This window comes from Aethalodelphis obliquidens, unplaced genomic scaffold, assembly GCF_003676395.1.
Source record: "Aethalodelphis obliquidens isolate GAN/ISIS:26980383/991018 unplaced genomic scaffold, ASM367639v1 scaffold8, whole genome shotgun sequence".
NCBI lineage: Eukaryota > Metazoa > Chordata > Mammalia > Artiodactyla > Delphinidae > Aethalodelphis > Aethalodelphis obliquidens.
The window spans coordinates 18304539-18325744 of record NW_020837952.1 but is presented as its reverse complement, the minus strand read 5'-3'; the positions used below and the strand labels follow the sequence as shown (position 1 = coordinate 18325744).

General features: G+C 37.2%; 1 long non-coding RNA gene across 1 annotated transcript in view; it reads left to right on the top strand.

Moving 5' to 3' along the window:
* LOC113620744 (uncharacterized) overlaps positions 1-16829 on the top strand; it is a 17691-nt gene extending 862 nt beyond the window's left edge. Inside the window, exons 2-3 of the long non-coding RNA XR_003432897.1 lie at positions 12632-12635; positions 15399-16829. This is a non-coding gene — a long non-coding RNA (uncharacterized LOC113620744). The remainder of the gene's footprint in view (positions 1-12631; positions 12636-15398) is intronic.
* The last annotated feature ends 4377 nt before the right edge of the window (positions 16830-21206 follow it).

Genomic DNA, 21206 nt, shown 5'->3' with positions numbered 1-21206 from the left:
CTTTGCGGTACGCGGGCCTCTCACTGTTGTGGCCTCTCCCGTTGCGGGGCACAGGCTCCGGACGCGCGGGCTCAGCGGCCGTGGCTCACGGGCTCAGCCGCTCCGCGGCATGTGAGATCTTCCCGGACCAGAGCACGAACTTGTGTCCCCTGCATCGGCAGGTGGACTCTCAACCACTGCGCCACCAGGGAAGCCCAACACTCCTTTTCTTGAAGTCTATTTTGTCTGATATTAATTAACAACTCCTGCTTTCTTGTGTTTACTGTTTGAGTGGGATACCTTTACCTTTTTTACTTTAAATCTATTTGTCTTTGTATTTAAAGTGCATCTCATGTAGACAGTATATAGTTAGTACTTGATTTTTACCATTCTTGTAATCTCTGCCTTCTGATTGGAGTGTTTAGTTTGCTTTAATGTAATTGCTCATTTGGCTGTATTTAGGTCTGCCATTTTGCTGTTTTCTATTTATTTCATTGATTCGTTTTTTTTTTTTTTTTTTTTTTTTTGCGGTACGCGGGCCTCTCACTGTTGTGGCCTCTCCCGCTGCGGAGCACAGGCTCTGGACGCGCAGGCTCAGCGGCCATGGCTCACGGGCCCAGCCGCTCCGCGGCATGTGGGATCTTCCCGGACCGGGGCACGAACCCGTGTCCCTTGCATCAGCAGGCGGACTCTCAACCACTGCGCCACCAGGGAAGCCCCATTGATTCGTTTTTGTTCTTCTGTTCCTCATTTCCTTCATTCTTTTGTGTTGACTGTTTTAAAATATTTCATTTTAATTCCTCTGTTGACTTTCTAACTACTATTCTTTTCATTATTTTTTAGTTTCTCTAGGGTTTAAAAAATGCATCTTTAACTTATCCTAATCTGCTTAGAGCTGTATTGAATTACTCCAGATAAAATATAGAAAACTTGCAGTAGTGTAATTCCATTTATCTCTTTTCTTTAGTGCTATTACTGTCATATATATTGCATTTATATTTGTTGTAAGTTCATCGATACACTGTCATAATTTTTTGCTTTAAAAAGTCATACATCTTTTAAATAAGGGAAGAAAAGAAAAAATTATATTTTTTTACACTTACACATATATTTACTGTTTCTGCTATTTAAGCATAACTTCACTATACTACCAGGAGTCTTGAAATATTTATATTTTTAAACCAGTAATTGCATAGGAATTTTTATGGCAATAATTATAGATGGGGATAATTTTTTATAATCATTTTTTTCTCACTGTTTCTTATAATTAAAATTTGAAATAATTTAAATGTCTAAAAATAGGGAAATGGGGCTTCCCTGGTGGCGCAGTGGTTGAGGGTCCGCCTGCTGATGCAGGGGACACGGGTTCGTGCCCCGGTCCGGGAAGATCCCACATGCCGCGGAGTGGCTGGGCCCGTGAGCCATGGCCGCTGAGCCTGCGCGTCCAGAGCCTGTGCTCCGCAACGGGAGAGGCCGCAACGGTGAGAGGCCCGTGTGCCGCAAAAAGAAAAACCAAAAAAAAAAGGAAAATCATTACATAAACTATGCTACATACATAGGACGGATAAGCACCTTTTTTTAGGATATTGGTTAACTGAGACACATATATGTATATAATTAATATATAACATTGTTATAGTTTTTAGGGAAAAAATGACTGAAAAGAAATATACCTGCTTATTAACAGTGGTTCTCTCTGGCTCATAGATTATTTGTTTGGATTACTACCTTTTGCTTATTTATACTTTTATGTTTTTTCTAACTTTTTACAACAAATCTATGTTTTTTGAATAATCAGAAAAAAAGTACAATGAGAAAGAATTCAAGATTAGGGAGGTCATATTATAAACACTGGTCAGGATTGTTGAAACTAATTAATCATAGTATTAATAATAAATAATTTTCATAAATATATTTATCAACTTGAATTCAGGTTAATGTATGTCTTTAGTATGGCATAGAACGTAAGAAGGCAAATTGTGGTAAGAGGCATATGAATTTATATATTATTCAGTGTATTAAAGCTTATTCCATTGGTAGGCTTTCTTTAAAGGTGTGACTTAAAGATTGCTACAGGTCCCTAAGTGTCTCAAAGTATCTCCCTCACTGGTTGCATCAGCCCTTAAAATTCCTATGAAGCATCGTCTTTTGTTTAAAGTTCTTTTGTCTTTCTTCCTATGAAACCTACCTTATTTCATATAGAAAGTTAGCCCCCATTGACACATAAGCATCGGTTACTGTATGAGACTCAGGACATTCTGATGAAGAATATTTTGGCAGTTTTGGTAAAGACCTACATCTATAGAGATGCCAAGAGCAGAGCAATTCTAGGCAGGATTCTGTGGTGGGTATCCTGGACAGTTCAGTGTAGTGAGTACTTTGTAAGGTTAGTAGGTAGATAGAAGGGAGAGAAAAAGGAGAGAGAATACAAAATGTGGATGCAAGAATGATTCAAAATGTATTTATTTAGTGGGCTTGTATTTAGTTATTAAGCTTGTATTCTCCTTTAAGTGGCATTTATCAGTGACCATTTACTCCCATGGTCCCTTGCTGCTTGCTCCTTCTTTGAGATAGACATCAAAGTCCTTTACCTAAGCAATATATGTTTATTATTTTGCCTTTCACACCTTCAAATTCCAAAGAGTTGCCTCAGTAATTAAAGAAATTAATACCTACCCACTAAAAGGACATAGTGAATGAACCATACCCAGGAAAAATATATATACTAGTTAATCAAGGCCTTCTGGAGACTGTACCTCTTCTTCCTTGGCTGTCACACATGCTGACAACTCTTTACGATGGAATCGAAGGCCAGATGTTTGTGGATGTTTGTGCTAGATGGACCTTTCAGAGGCTTTTAAATCAAGTTGTATTGGCAGCCTCTGTTCAGTCTTCTATAGGATCAGTCCAAAGGAAAGAAGTTTTAAAAACATACAGAAAGTCAGAGATTCAGAATATGTAGAGATGTGATAAATTTTAATCTGTTTCATTGTACAGATGAAAAAATTCAAGTCTTGACAACTTGATTGTCTTACCCAAGATTATCACTAATTAATAGCAGAGCCAGGATTAGAACCCAGGTCTCTTAGCTGCAAATCTAATGGGTTTCCCACAGTATCAAGTTGCCTCAAGTCTAGGTATTAGATACACACCTTCAAAGCCCACAAAAACACCAAACAAAGCAAGTCAAAAAGCCAAAAGCGAGATCCTGCAAGTCTGACATCAAACACGGGGGAGAAAATGTGTAAACGTTAGGTGGAATAGAATCTCAAGCCATGTTGCCTTTTATAAAAAGTAGATTATATCAACTGTATTAAATGATTGTGTCCTACTAAAACTGCTAAACAAAAGAAGGGAATATAGGTTGCTACTTATTTGGGCCCTGAGACATTTTTTGATATGATATGATGTACATCATTTGAAATCTGGCTTCAACTAATTTGGGCAATAGTTATTAGCCATAGACAAAGAGTAAGAATGAGGCTGTTGTGTTAAGATGCCTGGCTGAGTGCCAAAGGAGTCAGAATAAGGTCATGTTTATTCTATTGGACATTTTATTCCTTATCTAGACTCTAAGAAGGCAAAGAGCATGATAATGAAGTACATTGGTAACCTAAATTGGGAGGCATTGTCAATGTGAATTAGGAAAGAAAAGTAAAATAAGTAAATACAGTTTAGACATATATACCAGGGAAGATACAGCAGGACTTCACTTCAAAAGAAACCTAACAACAGCTTGGGATGGAAATATGTTCCAGAAATTCTAAGGACAGGAAAGACATAGAAAATGATAATGACTAAAAAAGAAAAGGGGACTTATAACTGTTTGCAAAATGATAGAAGGTTATAATACAGAATAGAGGAAAAAATACCCCAAACAAAAAGGTGCAACTATGCACTTAAATACATTTATATAAACCTTTCATCTCAAAACCTATGAATAAAAATATTTCTGTTATTATATTGGAGATATAAACATTTTTGGTGTGGAAGTGGAGATGGTATCAAAATAACCAAGTAAAGAGATGAGTTGCACATAAAAGGGACTGTGAGTGCAATGTGAAGGTGTTGGTAATATCCTCAGGATCCCATGTAAATTAAAGACAAAAGAGGTAGAATTGAAAAGAGAGAGAGAAAAAGAAGGAAATTGCTGTTTCTGCCTTCTCTTTTCTATTATGCTTTTTTTCTCTGCTGCTTCATTGAGAAAAGAATAAACAGAATTTTCTTCCTTATCCTTGCCAATTTCTAGGTCTGGAAAAGAGTAGCCAGGTCGCTGTTATAACACATGGCAAGGTGGTGAAGCTGAGGCTCCCTCTATAATCCTAGGAGCATTCTTGATGTCTCAGGGAACCAGAGCCAGTAGTGTTCAATTTTTATCATCCTCCCACATTTTTGGAATTTGTAGGGTTAGAATCCTTTCAAAGTTCCTTATCAGAGAATATAGCAGTCTGTTCTCTGCTGTATAAGTAACGTCATAATGAAATACAGCACATGTGATTGCTATGTAATGAGATTATTTCAGAAATCATATGCCACTGGACCAGAGGTGGATCTTCCCTACACAGCTTGATGGAGGTGTGCCCTTTTGGCACATACTTCTATTCCATGGTGGAAGGAACCCATTAAAGATTGCAAGAGATGTTTAAATTGAAAGCTCACTTACCCAGAAATATTAAAGGATCCAAATACACAAATTCTCACTAAGCTGCAGGTATGTAGGGATTTAATTGTTCTGCAGAAGTATAAGAGAAATGATAGGTGTGACGTATGATAAGTAAAAAAAAGGAACAGAATTATAAGAAAAGATACTTTAGCATGATTTTTAGTAAACATCAATCCAGCCTTCAGTTCTAAGAGAACCATCTGCCTTACAACGAAGTAGTTATTATTTACCAGTCAGGGTTGCTGGGAGCTTAAAAACAACTTCAGATGATCTCCCAGGAGAAGAGTTAGGAATGACCTGGATACCAGATTTTTCCTATCTCTATTCTGAAAGTCTTGCCTGCTTAAAAATTTCAGATGTAACATAGCATCAGAAATGCACTACTTTTCCTCAACCAGCACTTATGCTGCTTGTGATCATTTTCTTAGACTAGCACATTATTTTGATAGAGGGCACTGTGTCAACATTACTTTACCTCACTATATCCTTTCATGAACCAATCCAGGGACTCCGAAACGACATCCTCCTTCTTTTACCTACTCAGTTCTGTGTACCTGAAACATTTAGCTTGAAAAGAAACTCAAGGAAAGGCCACAACTCTTTAGATTTCTAGAACGGTATTGTATGTGCTGTCAGAGCAGTAAAAGGCACGCCAGTGTCTGTGATGGCACAGTGGTGATTATAAAGAATTTATTGAATGCATCAGATAAAAATCATCATTGAAAGAACTGATTTATATTCAAAGACCTTCAAATAAGTGCTTTATGGCTGAGAGAAACCTCTTTCTGATACAACTAATATTTTTGAGATTTATTTATGGGTACCTGCTACATGGGCCAGGCACTATTTATTTCATTTCAGTCTCACTAAATGCCAAGTATTGCACTTACGCTGGGGACACAAAGTGAATAAAATGTACTCATTGCCTTCAGGAGGCTCACAGTCTAGTAGGGGAGAGAAATTCCAAATAGATAGTTACATTCAGCAACAATATAGTAAGTGTAAGGAGAGAAGCAAGCGTGGAGGGCTGTGGAGGCACATAGGAGGCGTTGGGCAAGGTTTTCTGCAGAAGTGACTTTTGAAACAAGTCGTGAAAAAGACTAGAGAGAAGCAGCAGCTTGAGCTAGGGCCAAGGACTGAGAACAAATGCTTGAGTGGCGATAGAGAACAGAGCAAGATGTTGGGGGGTTGGGGGTTGGGAATGATGGCTGAAGATCGGGCAGAGTCCAGGTCATTCAAGGCCTCGTGTGACACGTTAAGGAGCTTTCCTAGCAAATACTTGATAGAATATTTTATTCCTAGCCGGAGAATTCTATGGGAAAAGAACTTTGGAAAACATTGGATCAAAAAGACTTCTTTAATGTAGAGTCTCTTAGAAACTTAAATATGCTAATATGTATTGTGACTCTCCAAAACAAGGGTATACTATACAGTTTCTAACCGTGAAACACTTACGAAAGATCATCTTTGGGGACTAGAGTTCTGAGAAGCACACTTGGGAAGTAATGTACAAATCTTTGGGGGATCATTAAGAATTTTAAATAGATCGATGATATGGATAGGTTTGCATTTTAGAACACACTGACAGCATTTCAGACCTCTCCAGCAGCGGTGTAGGAGACAATTGTAGGAGGACAAAATTGATGGCAGAGAAATAAGTAAGGAGACCATTGTTCCAGGGGAGCGAAAACGAGGGTCTGCACTTAGGTAGTAGAAGGAAGATAAGGATTTTAAAAATGTTTAGGAGGTTAGAATGACAGAACTTGATCACTGATTAAATGTAAAGAGAGTGAGGGATAGGAAGTATTCAGAGTTTCTAATATGGGTGATCCAGTGGATGGGATACCAACAATAAAGTAATTATAAGAGGAGGGTTTTGGGTAGGGAAGATACCATGAGTTTAGTTTTGGGCAGGTTGAGATTGAGGAAGTCTATGTCACATCTGGTAGAGATTTTAGGAGATAAATGGATATGAGAGTGAAACTCCTGTTAAATACCCAGATTTGGTAGTCAACAGCATATAGGTGTAGTTAAAATTATGACAGTATTAGAAATCAAGTAGTATTAGGGGAAATATGGACAAAGGATGAGAGCCAGGGGGAATTTGTTTACATACATAACAACTTCAAAACCTTGAGTCAACTCAAACCATAAACACACGTTGCTATTTAAAACACCAACAACACAATATTAGGTCTATTTCAATGATGATTTTGGATCTACATTAAGTTCATGTCTTTTCTTTCTTAGACTTTATATTGATTTATATCAAATATTTTAACAAGCATTCTCCATTCCCACTCCAATTAAATTACCAGAATTTTAATTTTTTTAAAACTTAGAAGTGCTTTCTCCCTTTTACTTACTCTTTGAAAATAGAGAGATTCAGTAGCAAGTAGAGGTTTAAACTGAGGCTGTCATATTCAAACCTTTGATTTTGCAGATTGCTAGTGGTGGCTCCAAAATTTCAACAAGGGCTTGGGGAGGCCATCTGGTTGAAAGAAGGTGCTAAGGCAAGGCTTATGTAGGACATTTTTTAAACTAAGATTAAGCATTTATTTGGGGATATTGGGGGTCGATGAAAATTATGCATGGAGTGAAGGGAGCTGAATTTTCCATAGAGCCTCCACTTGGCCCCATGACTGCTCTTTCACATAATTAAATGTGTGGTAATTAAAATTGCCAGCTGATATTAAAATTAACCCTCTAAGTAACTAACAATATGTCAATCTGAAAAATGTCTCCTACAACTAAATTGTGCTACACCACGTCTTTGTCATATATTTATTAACCTAATTTATATTTTTGATTAAATTACCTATCAGCATTCTGTTCTTTAGTACATTGAAGTTGCTTTTTAAAAAAATTTTGATTGGAGTATAGTTGATTTACAATGTTGTGTTTCTGTTATACAGCAAAGTGAATCAGTTATACATATACATATATCTATTCTTTTTTAGATTCTTTTCCCATATAGGTCATTACAGAGTATTGAGTTGAGTTCCCTGTGCTATACAGTAGGTCCTTATTAGTTATCTGTTTTATATATAGTAGTATGTATATGTCAATCCCAATCTCCCAATGTATCCCTCCTCCCCCTTCCCCCTGGTAACTATAAGTTTGTTTTCTACATCTGTGACTCTATTTCTGTTTTGTAAATAAGCTCATTTGTATCCTTTTTTTTTTTTTTTTGCGGTACGTGGGCCTCTCACTGTTGTGGCCTCTCCCGTTGCGGAGCACAGGCTCCCGACGCGCAGGCTCAGCGGCCATGGCTCACGGGCCTAGCTGCTCCGCGGCATGTGGGATCTTCCCGGACCGGGGCACGAACCCGTGTCCCCTGCATCGGCAGGCGCACTCTCAACCACTGCGCCACCAGGGAAGCCCCTGTATCCTTTTTTTTAGATTCCACATATAAGTGATATGATATTTGTATTTCTCTGTCTTACTTCACTTAGTATGATAATTTAGGTCCATCCATGTTGCTGCAAATATTATTATTTCATTCTTTTTTTATGGCTGAGTAATATTCCATTGTATATAAGTACCACATCTTCTTTATCCATTCATCTGTCGATGGACATTTAGCCATGTCTTGGCTATTGTAAATAGTGCTGCTATGAACGTTGGGGTATATGTATCTTTTCAAATTAGAGTTTGCTCCAGGTATATGCCCAGGAGTGGGATTGCTGGATTATGTGGTAGTTCTACTTTTAGTTTTTTAAGGAAACTCCATACTTTTCTCCATAATGGTTATACCACTTTACATTCCCACCAACAGTGTAGGAGGGTTCCCTTTCTTCCACACCCTCTCCAGCATTTATTGTTTGTAGACTTTTTGATGATGGTCTTTCTGACTGGTGTGAGATGCTACCTCATTGTAGTTTTGATTTGCATTTCTCTGATAATTAGTGATGTTGAGCATCTTTTCATGTGCGTTTTGGCTATCTGTATGTCTTCTTTGGCGAAATGTCTATTTAGATCTTCTGCCCATTTTTTGATTAGGTGGTTTGTTTTTTGGAAGAGAGCTATATGAGCTGTTTGTATATTTTGGAGATTAATTCCTTGTCAGTTGCTTCATTTGCAAATATTCTCCCATTCTGTGTTGCCTTTTCATTTTTTTTATGTTTTCCTTTGCTGTGCAGATGTTTTTAAGTTTAATTAGGTCCCATTTGTTTATTTTTGTTTTTATTTTCATTACTCTAGAAGGTAGATCCAAAAAGATATTGCTGCAATTTATGTCAAAGGGTGTTCTGCCTATGTTTTCCTCTAAGAGTTTTAAAGTGTCTGGCCTTACATTTAGGTCTTTGATCCATTTCAAGTTTACTTTTGTGTATGGTGTTAGAGAGTGTTCTAATTTCATTTTTTTTTACATGTAGCTGTCCAGTTTTCCCAGCACCACTTATTGAAGAGACTGTCTTTCTCCATTGTATATTCTTGCCTCCTTTGTCATAGATTAGTTGACCATAGGTGCATGAGTTTACTTCTGGGCTTTCTGTTCTGTTCCATTGATTTATATTTCTGTTTTTGTGCCAGTACCATACTGTTTTGATTACTGTAGCTCTGTTGTATAATTGAAGTCAGGGAGTCTGATTCCTCCAGCTCCTTTTTCCTTTCTCAGGATTGCTTTGGCTATTCAGGGTCTTTTGTGTTTCCATATAAATTTTAGAATTTTTTTGTTCTAGTTCTATGAAAAATCCCATTGGTAATTTGATAGGGATTGCATTGACTCTGTAGATTGCCTTGGGTAGTATATTCATTTTTACAATATTGGTTCTTCCAATCCAAGAAACATAGTATATCCTTCCATCTGTGTCATCTCTGGTTTCTTTCATCAGCGTCTTATAGTTTTCAGAAAAGAGGTCTTTTGTCTCTAAATTTAGGTAGGTTTCTTCCTAGGTATTTTATTCTTTTTGATGCGATGGTAAATGGGATTGTTTCCTTGATTTCTCTTTCTGATCTTTTGTTGTTAGTGTATAGGAATGCAGGAGATTTTTGTGTATTAATTTTGTATCCTCCAACTTTACCACATTCACTGATGAACTCTAGTCGTTTTCTGGTGAAGTTGCTTTTTAAGAGCACTGTGGTAGAACTTTAAAATACCGTCATCCATGGCAAAACATAACTTTGCTTGATACACTGTTGGCTCTCAGACTTTATATTGTAGATATTAAAATTTTTATATAACCATCTAAATCCTTTGTGGAAAGAGTCAGAGTATAAATAAAAATTAGTAAGTATACTGATTCTGAATAATAAAATAAATTATCTAATTCACTCTTATGTTGTAAATGACATACTTTGGTGTTTGTGTGTTGCAAGTTTATGTTATCTGAATGTGAAAGAGTATTAAGGAAAACAGAACAAACTTAAAAATAAAATAATGGGGCTTCCCTGGTGGCACAGTGGTTGAGAGTCCGCCTGCCAGTGCAGGGGACACGGGTTCGTACCCCAGTCTGGGAAGATCCCACATGCTGCAGAGCGGCTGGGCCCGTGAGCCATGGCCGCTGAGCCTGCGCGTCCGGAGCCTGTGCTCTGCAACGGGAGAGGCCACAACAGTGAGAGGCCCGCATACCGGACAAAATAAATAAATAAATAAAATGAAATAATGACATATTCTGTGTGTATATCAGTTAACAGAGTAGTTCAATAGATTATACTTCATTGATTTGAAGAATTAAAACAATTAGTTTCTTTGGCACAGAGTTTTCTTCCCAAGAGTAATGTAGGCATTAAAAAAATTTGTCTTGTCATGTAGTTATTGTAAATTGGAAAAAACGGAGGCAGTATCTCTGGTGTATATACTTACTCCAAATACAGCTTTGCAGAAGGCAGGTTTGTCTGGAATCCTTGCAGTGGGCACAATTAAGTTGAAGCTTAATGAAGTCAATGTGGTTTTTAATGCCCAGGTTCATGATCAAAACAATGTTTATTGTGATGTGCTGAGAATGGTTAATGCGTGGCCTGCACATTAGTACAAGAGATGATGTTTAGTTAAAGGAATAAAGCAATAGCAACACAATATTTCCAAAGACTGTTTTCTTTCAAAGAATGCCAAAGAAAGGGCATTTTATATCAATAGAGTCTTTGCAAATTTAGAGCAGAGATAGCAAATTGCATCTCATAGGAGCTCAAAGCTGGTCCTAGTATACTATGTTTGAACATAGTATGATACTAGTATACTAGATTTGGCAAAAGCTGTGAATAATATTTTCATTTAAAAAAAATCAAACAATTTCTAGAGAATCTAGAGCAACATTCTCTAGAATGGACATTCAGCACACAGGGTTTGTGCAAGATGATGTGATATGTTGTGATATGTTATCACATGGAGCATGTGATAAAACTATGGGTGCTTCTATTTCTATTTATGGTTTCTTATCCTCTTAAAATTTCAATCTTTGCATGTTTTAGAATGTACATAATATTTTCATAATATGTTAGTCTAGTAGAACATGTGTGTACCAGTAAAAATTTTTTTTACTGCTGGGGTGTAAGGTCAAAGAAGTTAGGAAATCAGAAGTGTAAAGATTAAGAACACTTGTTTAGTAGTCTGATAGACTTAGATTTGATTCTTATTACCTTCAGCACTTACTAGCTATATGTTCTTAGGCAAGTTATATAACTCTCTATGCCTCAATGCCCTCATCTGTGGAATGGTAATAATCATATAAGACCTACCTCATAGGATTACTTGAAGAGTAAATTTAATGATGAATGTAAAGCACTTAGTATATAGTTTACAGTAAAAAAGGTTATGTACTTGTATGACTGGAAAAGGTCATGTGGAAGGATCATGTGGAAACCTTTGGAAAAATAGGCCTTAACTCAAAAGTTTTTCTTTCACTGCAAGACACTGATTAGAGTTTCATTACCGTCTGAGAAATTTCAATTATCACATATTATTCAGACAAATCTGCTCATGTTTTAAAGATCATAGACCATAAAATCACTTTTCTGAGACCGGTGAGCTAAGCACATGATGTCCTGAGTTGTACACAGTATTCTTTTTAGTCCCATTTAAAAAATATATTTATTCACTCAATGCAGATAGAAATTGAGTGTCTAAGTATATAATTCTAGGAGCTCTGAAGGCAACAGGGTTCTTTTCATATTTTTTATATTTGAGGTTTGTTGATTTTCAATATTAATGCAAAACTTATCCCATTAGAGGGATTTTTTGTAAAGAGCCAAAATTAAGTAATTGATAGCTATTTACCTACTCAGAAATTATTGTTCATTAAACTTGTGTGTGTGCGTGTGTGTGTGTGTGTGTGTGTGTGTATGTATATATATATATATATATATATATACACACACACACAATGAGCAAAAGCTCATTAATAATAAATACTAGAACCCAGCAAATTATCCTGAAAGAAATTATCTATTAATAACTTGCTCCAGAATTAGAGAATAAACAATGGAATTTTAAAAAATCAGTGAGAAAGTAAGCTTTTATTCTCAGGAATGTAGTCTTATTGGGATTTGGAAGTCTTTTATAGTAGAGCAGGTTTTTTTTCTCCCTTGTAGCTTTGATGATAGAATACATTTTTAAAGGCTTTTTGTTTTGTTTTTCAGTTTAGTCTTTGTTGACCCAGTGCTCAGTCACTTGATTCAGAGAAACCTCATAAAACCTGAGTAGCAAGATGCCTGGATAATAGTTTTGTTATATGGTCACTATGGAGTTCTAAGAGGAAGTGATGAAAAGGCAGAAAATGGACTCCGAATACTTATGAAAATTGACCTGACATCAGACTTTCATTTCGGTCAATATGTGACTTCAGCAGAAATGTATTTTAAAGAAACAGATAGTGAAAAATCAGATTCAATGAAATACTCAAAAAGGGCTCAACATGCTAAACAAAAATGTATTAAGCACCTTCTATGTATAAGACATTGCAAAATTCTGGGAATGAGGTTGGAGGAGATGAAAAATAATAAGATATACAGATGAATAAGACACGGTCTTTCTCCCCAGGGAACGTCCAGTCTGGTAAGAGAGATATACTTGTACAAAGTAAGCATGTAAAATATAAAAAAGCTGTGAGATGGTAAAAAGAAGACTACTATGATTGTATCTTAGGTGTGGATTCAAAATAAGGTTCTCTTACTTACTGGTCTAGGCTAAGTTGACACCCAGTTAAATTTGAATTTTAAGTAAACAAGGAATAATTTTTCATTTTAAGTATACCCCATCACGTGGAACATACTTACACTAAAAAATTACTTTTTTTTAAACTATGAAATTCCACTTTAACAGGGCATACTGTGTTACTATTTCCTGAGTCTGGCAAACCTATTTTAGGTAAGTGTGCTGGTTATTTATAGTCTGCCAAAATGCATCCCCCTATTCTGCCCTACTCTGTGTCCCTCCTGGAGGCTGACTCCTTGATCTCTTATTTCCTGTATTTCCATGCCAGTTGGCTTATTGTTGAATTCAGCCAGTGGGAGGAACTGGGAGGAGAGTAGACAATAGGAGGAGAGAGGCACCAGGTCTTCTTCCTTGCCTCAGCAAAGCTTCTCTGGTGGTGGCACTATTCCTCTATAGCAACAACTCATGCATGACAGTTCCTCCTATGAGACTTCAGCTCTCCTGGGACTCTGGTCACATTTTTTTCCTCCCATGGATCTTTCTGCCTTGGGAGTAGCAACAGCTTTTCTTTGTTGCTAATCTCTGGATGCCTCAGCATTCTTTTTGGTTTCCCTAACTTTGCCTATATCTCTGTAGGTAGTCTATTATAATCTTCTTTTGAACTATCTGAGTTAAATTCTGTTTCCCTCCTGGACCCTGTTTCATAAAGCCAGTCTCTTTAACTTCTTTGAGCCACATCTCTTTATTTATAAAATGAGGAAAATAATACCTCCCTCATATATATTTTTTTTTGTAAGGAGATTATATATGTGGATATCATGGAGTGTGAGAGGGCTCTAACATTTGAATTCATATTTAGCACACATTTTCCAGCTCTGGTATGGCTGAGTAGTGCCTGTTGAATCAAATCTCCTATAGATAACAACTGTAAACTCCTGACAAAACATTAAATCAACTGTCTGATGGAATTGGATAATGGCCCAAAGCCGGCAGATACTGGAGGAGAGTTAATTCTTGGATGAAGGGAACAGCACACGGTGAATTTCTCATTTTTAGCTTTTACACTGAGGGCAGACCCAAGTCTTCACCAGATGGGGAGGCTAAAAAATCCAATAGAAAACCTACAGTCTTACTTACTGAAGAACCAGAGGACAGAATTTAGGGCAACTACAGCCACTAGAAATTGAGGTAAGAAATCCAAGAAAGGAGAGTTCTGGAAAGAGAGAGCCTCAAATTCTATGTATAAACTCCTCCCAAATTCTTGGCTGACCCCTGAATCACAGCTGCTTGCGGCAGACTCATGCAGGCCAATGAAACTTAAAAGAACAAATACTGTGATTTAAGCTTCTGCCTATTGCAGGAGAGAGTTAGTAGCTTGAGTCCAGCCAAGTTAAGTGTCTGTTAAAGCAATTGACATTTTTCAGAGAAATATAAAAGAATTCATTCTCTACAACACATCATTCACAACGTCTAAAATACAACCCATAGTTACTTAATGAAAAAAAACAGGAACCATAAACAATTTTAAAGAGAAAAGACAGTTATCAAAGCCTGAGCTCTAAAAAACACTGATGTTGGAAGTATCAGACAAGGATTTTAAAGCAGCTATTATAACTCTGCTCAAGGATGTAAGGAAAAATATGCTGGTAATGAATGAAAAGATAAGAAATCTCAACAGGGAACTAGAAACTATAAAAAATAAAAATCCTAGAACTAAAAAATACAGTATCTGAAATAAAAATATTCACTGAATGGGATTGTCACAAAATGAATATGATAAAAGAAAAAATTAATGAACTCAAATATAGATCAATAGAAAGTATACAACTTGGAGACCAGAGAGAAAACACTGAAGAAAATTAACTGCCTCAAGGGCCTGAGGAATAATATCCAAAGGTCTAAATTCTGTAAATGGAATCCCAGAAGGAGAGAAGAGAGAAAATGGACGCAGCAAGATATGTGAAAAAATAATGCCTGAAATTTTCTCTATTTGGTGAAAGAAAGAAATTTACAGCATCTGAAATTTCAGGAAGCCTCAAGCAGGAGAAGTCCAAAGAAAAGCCACATCTAGTCACATCACAGTCAAAGTGTTGTAAACCAAAGGTGAAGAGAAAATCTTGAAAGAGGGCTGAGACAATGACACACTGTGTACAGGAGAACAATTTAAATGACTGCTGACTCCTTCTCAGTTACAATGAGACTAGAAAGCAGAGGAACAATATATTTAAAGTGCTAAAAGAAAACCCAGAAAACCCAGAATTCTATACTCAGCAAAAAAAAAATCCTTCAGTATGAAGGCAATACAAGCACGTTTTCAGATAAAAGAAAACCAAGAGAATTCATTGCCTGTAGACCCATGCTGCAAGAAATGCAGAAAGAAGTTCTTCAGGCAGGTGGAAAATGATAACAGGTGGAAATTCAGATCTTTAGGAAAGAATGACGAGCTTTTCAAATGGTAAATATGTGGGTAGATAAGTATTTCCTAGCAATTGACATGAAAATAATGGTTTCTCTATGTAGTGTTACTTTACAGTAATGTGTATAAATATATGTGAAAGAATATTAGATCAAAAGTTTCAATTAGACACCAAGATACAAGGTGTCTTAGAAAGTGCACATTCCAAAGGATATGGTAATCCAGATGCAAGTTTTCAAAGGAAATAGCTAATAATAAATTAGATGATTCACCCATGTTAAGAATATAAAAGGTTTGAATTTTCGGACAGTCGAAGAGATTTTTGAGGATGATTAACTTAGAGCTATGCTGTGCTGTGATTACCAACCTCTGTCATCCAAAAGGATTGGGGTAGGGGTTCTGGCACTAATGTCCAATGAAAAGGGCTTCAGTGGGACCAGCCATTTAGATAGCTTTATGTGATTGAAGGGCATAGTGGATTTATTTTAATTAATTAATTGATTGATTAATGTTTATTGAGATTTATATACAGTTACTATTCACCTCTTTTTAGGTGAACAGTCCTATGAGCTTTGATAAACGTATACAGTCATGTTAATAACACCACATCATTATCCCCCAAAGTTCCCTGGTGCTGCTTTGTAGTCAGTTCTCTCCCCTTACTCATAGCCACTAACACACACTAATTTGATTTGTGTCCCTATAGTTTTGTCTTTTACAGAATGTCATATAAATAGAATCATATAGTATGTAGCTTTTCTCATCTTCCTTCTTTCAATTAACATATTACTTTTGAGATTCATTCATGTTGTTTCATACATGAATTTGTTCTATTCCCCAGTTGATAAATTTGGGGGTTGCTCCCAGGTTTTGGCAATTATGAATAAAGCTGTTTTAAGCATTTGCTTATAGATCTCTTTTGTAAACATGCCCTCATTTCTCTTGAGCTAGGAGTGGGGTTTCTGGGACAATATGTTAAGTGTATGTTTAACTTTATTGGATGGCTGTTTGACTCTACTTGGGAAATCTGCAAGATGGGTTGATCAACAACTTTAGCAGCAGAATGAAGGAAAGCTGTCTGTTCTCTCAGAGTATGCTGGGGTAAGGAATACATGTGTGCTTACTGTAAACCGGATAGCCTTTGTATCAGTTATATAGTACTGCTAAAAAAGAATAAGTAAATAAAACATACCCCAAAATATAGAAGCTTGAAATAAAAACAATAATTTATTTGCTTACAATTGTGTGATGTGGGCAGGGCTCAGGGCTGGCTTGTCTGTGTTGTGTTGGCTGGGCTGCCTCTGCTCTGTGTTGCTGAAAGATTTAAATTGTCATTACTCCCATACCTGGTACTTCATCTGGCATGGCTGGAACACCTGGGGTCTGGCTAAACCTCTCTCTCCAGCTGAAAAATTGAACTATTTTACATGATGACAGACTCCAAAAGGGTAAAAACAAAAACAAAACGAACAAAAAATAAAACCCAGAAGCTGCAACATCTCTTAAAGTCTAGGCCTGGAAGTCACATAGCATCACTTTTGCCACATCTTATTGGGACCATCCTATTTTCAAAAGGAAGGGAAATAGACTCCAGTTCTTCATGGGAGGAGTGTAAAACTCTCATTGCAGGGCTTCCCTGGTGGCGCAGTGGTTGAGAGTCCGCCTGCCGATGCAGGGGACGCGGGTTCGTGCCCTGGTCCGGGAGGATCCCACGTGCCGCTAGGCCTGTGGGCCATGGCCGCTGGGCCTGCGCATCCGGAGCCTGTGCTCCGCAGCAGGAGAGGCCACAACAGTGAGAGGCCCGTGTACCGCAAACAAAACAAAACAAAAAACTCTCATTGCAAAAATGAAATGGGATGAAGGGCAAATATTATAACTAGCTTTAAAGGCAATCTGCCTCAGCCAGCATTAACATTCAAACTAGATTCTGTTCAATAGTGTTACTTGGAGGGGTGATGAGGGACGGAAGTAAAAGTGTGCTGCAGATTCTAGGAGCTACAAGAGAGTAACTAACTGCCAGAATAACATCCATCCATGTGGATCAAGGGAACTGAAGTTGAGAGGCACTTAACGGGGTTGGAGATTTCCAAAGAGCCAATAAATATATCCCATGGGAAGAAAAGTCAAAGTTACATATCTTCCAGTCCCAGAGAACACAAAGCCACCTTACAATAATAGTAGCCATATAAGAAATTTCTCATTTCTTTTATATCTTCTTCTGTCCCCATCCCAACTTCAACTGGTGGAAACAGAAAAATCAGAAACCATAGTTAATAAACTAGGGGAAGAGGACCAAGGAAAGAAAGGACTGTACTCACTCCCAACTTGCATGTGTCCAGCCTGCAGCAGGCGCTTGTTGGGAGAGGCAGGAAGTTTCCAATGTTAAAACAATCTTGGCATTTTGATTATTATCTGTTATTGGACATTTATAATAACTGTACTCAGACTTTGTGATTATAGGACTTTACCTAAGGGTGGCCAGAAAAAATATGGGGCCTGCCTGAGTTTTAACCCAAGGATAGGAGAAAGAACTCACATTGAAAAGCTTAAAAAGTGATAAGCACAAATAAATTGTTTTAAATACCAGAAATATAGGTAAGTCTATGATATGTGAGTTTTCATGACAGAAAGTCATTTAAAGAGGGAAAAATCATGTGTAACCAGATATTGGGTACTATTCAATACTTGACATATATTAGAATGTTCCATCACTTACCAGCTGTGTGATCTTAGGCAAGTCACTTAATCACTCTATGCCTCAAATTTTTCATGTGTACATGAGATAAATATTATATGCCTTATTGGGTAGTAAGAATTAGATAAAATATAAGTGCTTATTAGCACAGTGTCTGACAAATAGTAGCTATTCAGCAAATGATAGTTATCATTATCTGCCTTAAATTATTTTGCTGAATTAAAATTTTTTGCAAGTCTATTTTTTATTTCCCTTTTGTTAGTAGATACTCATCTGTGGGCTTTAAGGAGTAATAATATTTTTTTAAATTAATTAATTTGTTTATTTTTGGCTGCATTGGGTCTTCGTTGCTTTGCGCGGGCTTTCTCTAGTTGCGGCGAGCGGGGGCTACTCTTCGTTGCGGTGCACGGGCTTCTTATTGCAGTGGCTTCTGTTGTGGAGCATGGGCTCTAGGCACGCAGACTTCAGTAGTTGTGGCATGTGGGCTCAGTAGTTGTGGTGCATGGGCTTTAGAGCACAGGCTCAGTAGTTGTGGCGCGTGGGCTTAGTTAGTCAGTGGCATGTGGGATCTTCCCAGACCAGGGCTTGAACCCATGTCCCCTGCATTGGCAGGCAGATTCTTAACCATTGTGCCACCAGGGAAGTCCAAGAAGTAATAATATTTTATAATGCAATAATATCCTTACAAATGCTTAACATAATGACTGGACATAGTAAGTATTCAATAAATGGTAGTTGTTATTATAGTCACTTGAATGCAAGCCCTTTCACCTCTCTCTCTTCCCACCATGTATTGACTAACTATATACCATTGCTGGTATTCCATTTAATCTCTTTGAATCCTTTGAATCTCAGTTTCTTCATATGTAAAATTGAAATTTTACACATTTTACCTACCTCACAAGGTTGTTATGAGGAATAAGATCATTATTGTTGAAGCACTTGTAAAATACTATACAAATATGAGTTAGCATTATTATTTATTGTGCAGGTTACTTTTTTATGTTATTTATAATTCTCTCTCGAGTTATTTAGAATAACACTCCATGTTTTTCTGCCAGAAAACAGAGCTGAAACCTCCACTCACATATAAACAACTTTTTAGAAGTAGATGTATATTTTCTAGACCTTATACATAGATGCTGTGATTGCAGATAATGTTGTAAGGTTCCACTAGCCCACTGATCTTTCTTCTCCTTGGTGCTGAGCTGCTTTCCTTCTTTAACTGAAATTTCTCAATTAGTGTTTCTAGTAGGATAGACAAGAAGGGTCTAACTTCTGATAACACGTTCATATTTTACCTGGAAAGCTAAGGCTAACTTAGGGATTGAAAGAGGAGACTATCTTTTGAACTTCGGTTAGCACAAATCAATTGATTACATTAACCCAGAATTAGCTAAAAATATCCATTCTAAAAGTGAGATAGTAAGATGGGCACATTTCAGTGGAGGAGCAACACATGATTACAACTATCTAAGAATAAATAGCTCAACAAGTTTCATTCTATTTATGCCCAACAGAAGGTAGCTGCTTCCCTAAGATGCCTCCCACCAGATGGTGACTTCTCAGTTCATTTTTAACTACCTGCAAAATCATGACACATGGCTCTGACCTTTCATTTTAGAGTTCACCTTTTGTCTCAGCACTAGATTACTATAGCTTCCGGTTTCCATCTGGGCAAAAAAGTTCCTTAAAAGGCAGACGGTCAAAGTCACAGGCAAACACATGTGCACACAAATATATTTAGTTTTATAAATAGCTTAATCTTCATTCTTCATCTGTAATTATGCACAACTGATTTTTTGTTTCAGACCAGGTTTTCTTCTCTACCTACATAATAGTTACCTGTATTGACTCAAGAAATGAAAGCTGATTTTAAATTATTTTAAAGAAAACGTAATTACGAAGGCGTATTGAAAGTTCTCTGTATATAGTGCATTCTAAACTCAATATAAAATTCCTTGAATTATCTGTATCAATCCTCATTCCCCACGTCTCCCTTTGTTATTATTCGTGATTGAGAATTGACAGCCATTATCATAAGCCTCTAGGATAATCAGGGTAAGGCTTTTCAGTAATGAGTCGCTAGGAGCTTAGCCACCACTCTAATCAATTGCTTTGTTTTCCCTGAATTTATGACCACGTATTGCTCCCTTAAAATTAGCCGAGGGCAGGGCTTCCCTGGTGGCGCAGTGGTTGAGAGTCCACCTGCTGATGCAGGGGACACGGGTTCGTGCTCCGGTCCGGGAAGATCCCACATGCCGCGGAGCGGCTGGGCCCATGAGCCATGACTGCTGAGCCCGCGTTTCCGGAGCCTGTGCTCCTCAACAGGAGAGGTCACAGCACTGAGAGGCCCGCGTACTGGAAAAAAAAAAAAAAAAAAATTAGCCGAGGGCAGACAAGTAGGTGCTGCTGGTAGAAAGAGGTATGGAGCCAGTAGAAGGATCAGGATCTCCACATCATCACTAGTGGGAAAGTAACTCACAGTAACCCAAGAGTGAGCTTTTTATCATTTTCTTGGATGCAATTTAGCAAATGTTGTTTTGGAGAAATGAAATGATGTCCTGCTCTGCCATCAAGTATAAATTCATCTCAACTGTTTTGATCTTTATTTCCCTGGGTGAGCCGATTATTGTACTGAGTACAGTAAATACGTACTGGGGAAAATCATGATATGTATGTATGAAAAGTAATTAGTTTAAAAGACATAATGAAAATATTTATGATAATCACTAAATAAAGAATGATAATAATCACTCATAACATCATATGGAGAATTTCTGTTGCTGCATACTTTTTAAAAATTCAGATTTTATAGCATAGGACATTATAGCTATTACCCAAAAAAATGTGAAGTTGGAAAGAACATTTGAGAATGTTTAGTCCAGCATCCCAATTTTGCATATAAGAAAACTAAAGCCCATATAGATTAGGTGACCTTCCCAAGGACAGAGATCTGGTTCATGGCAGAAGATCATACCGGACATGATCCCACATCTTCTGACTTTCAGTTTTGTATTCTTCTCTCTCCCGTGCACACAGATATTTACTGCTATATTAAAACTTAAATTTATGCATATAGTTAAAAATAAAATTATACTAAACAAGTGGTCCCTCATTTTAGACTCATTAAAATCACCTGGATTGCTGTTTGAACTACCAACACCAGACTACATCCCAGATCAATTACATTACAGCATCTGGGGATGGGACCCAGCATCACTAGTTTTCAAAGCTCCCCAAGTGATTCCAATGAGCAGCCAAGTTTGGGAATCACTGTACTAAAATAATTATAATGAAAAACAGGTGTCCTTTGCCTTCCTTTCTAACTCCTTAGTTCTACTTCCTGTAGCAGTTGTTC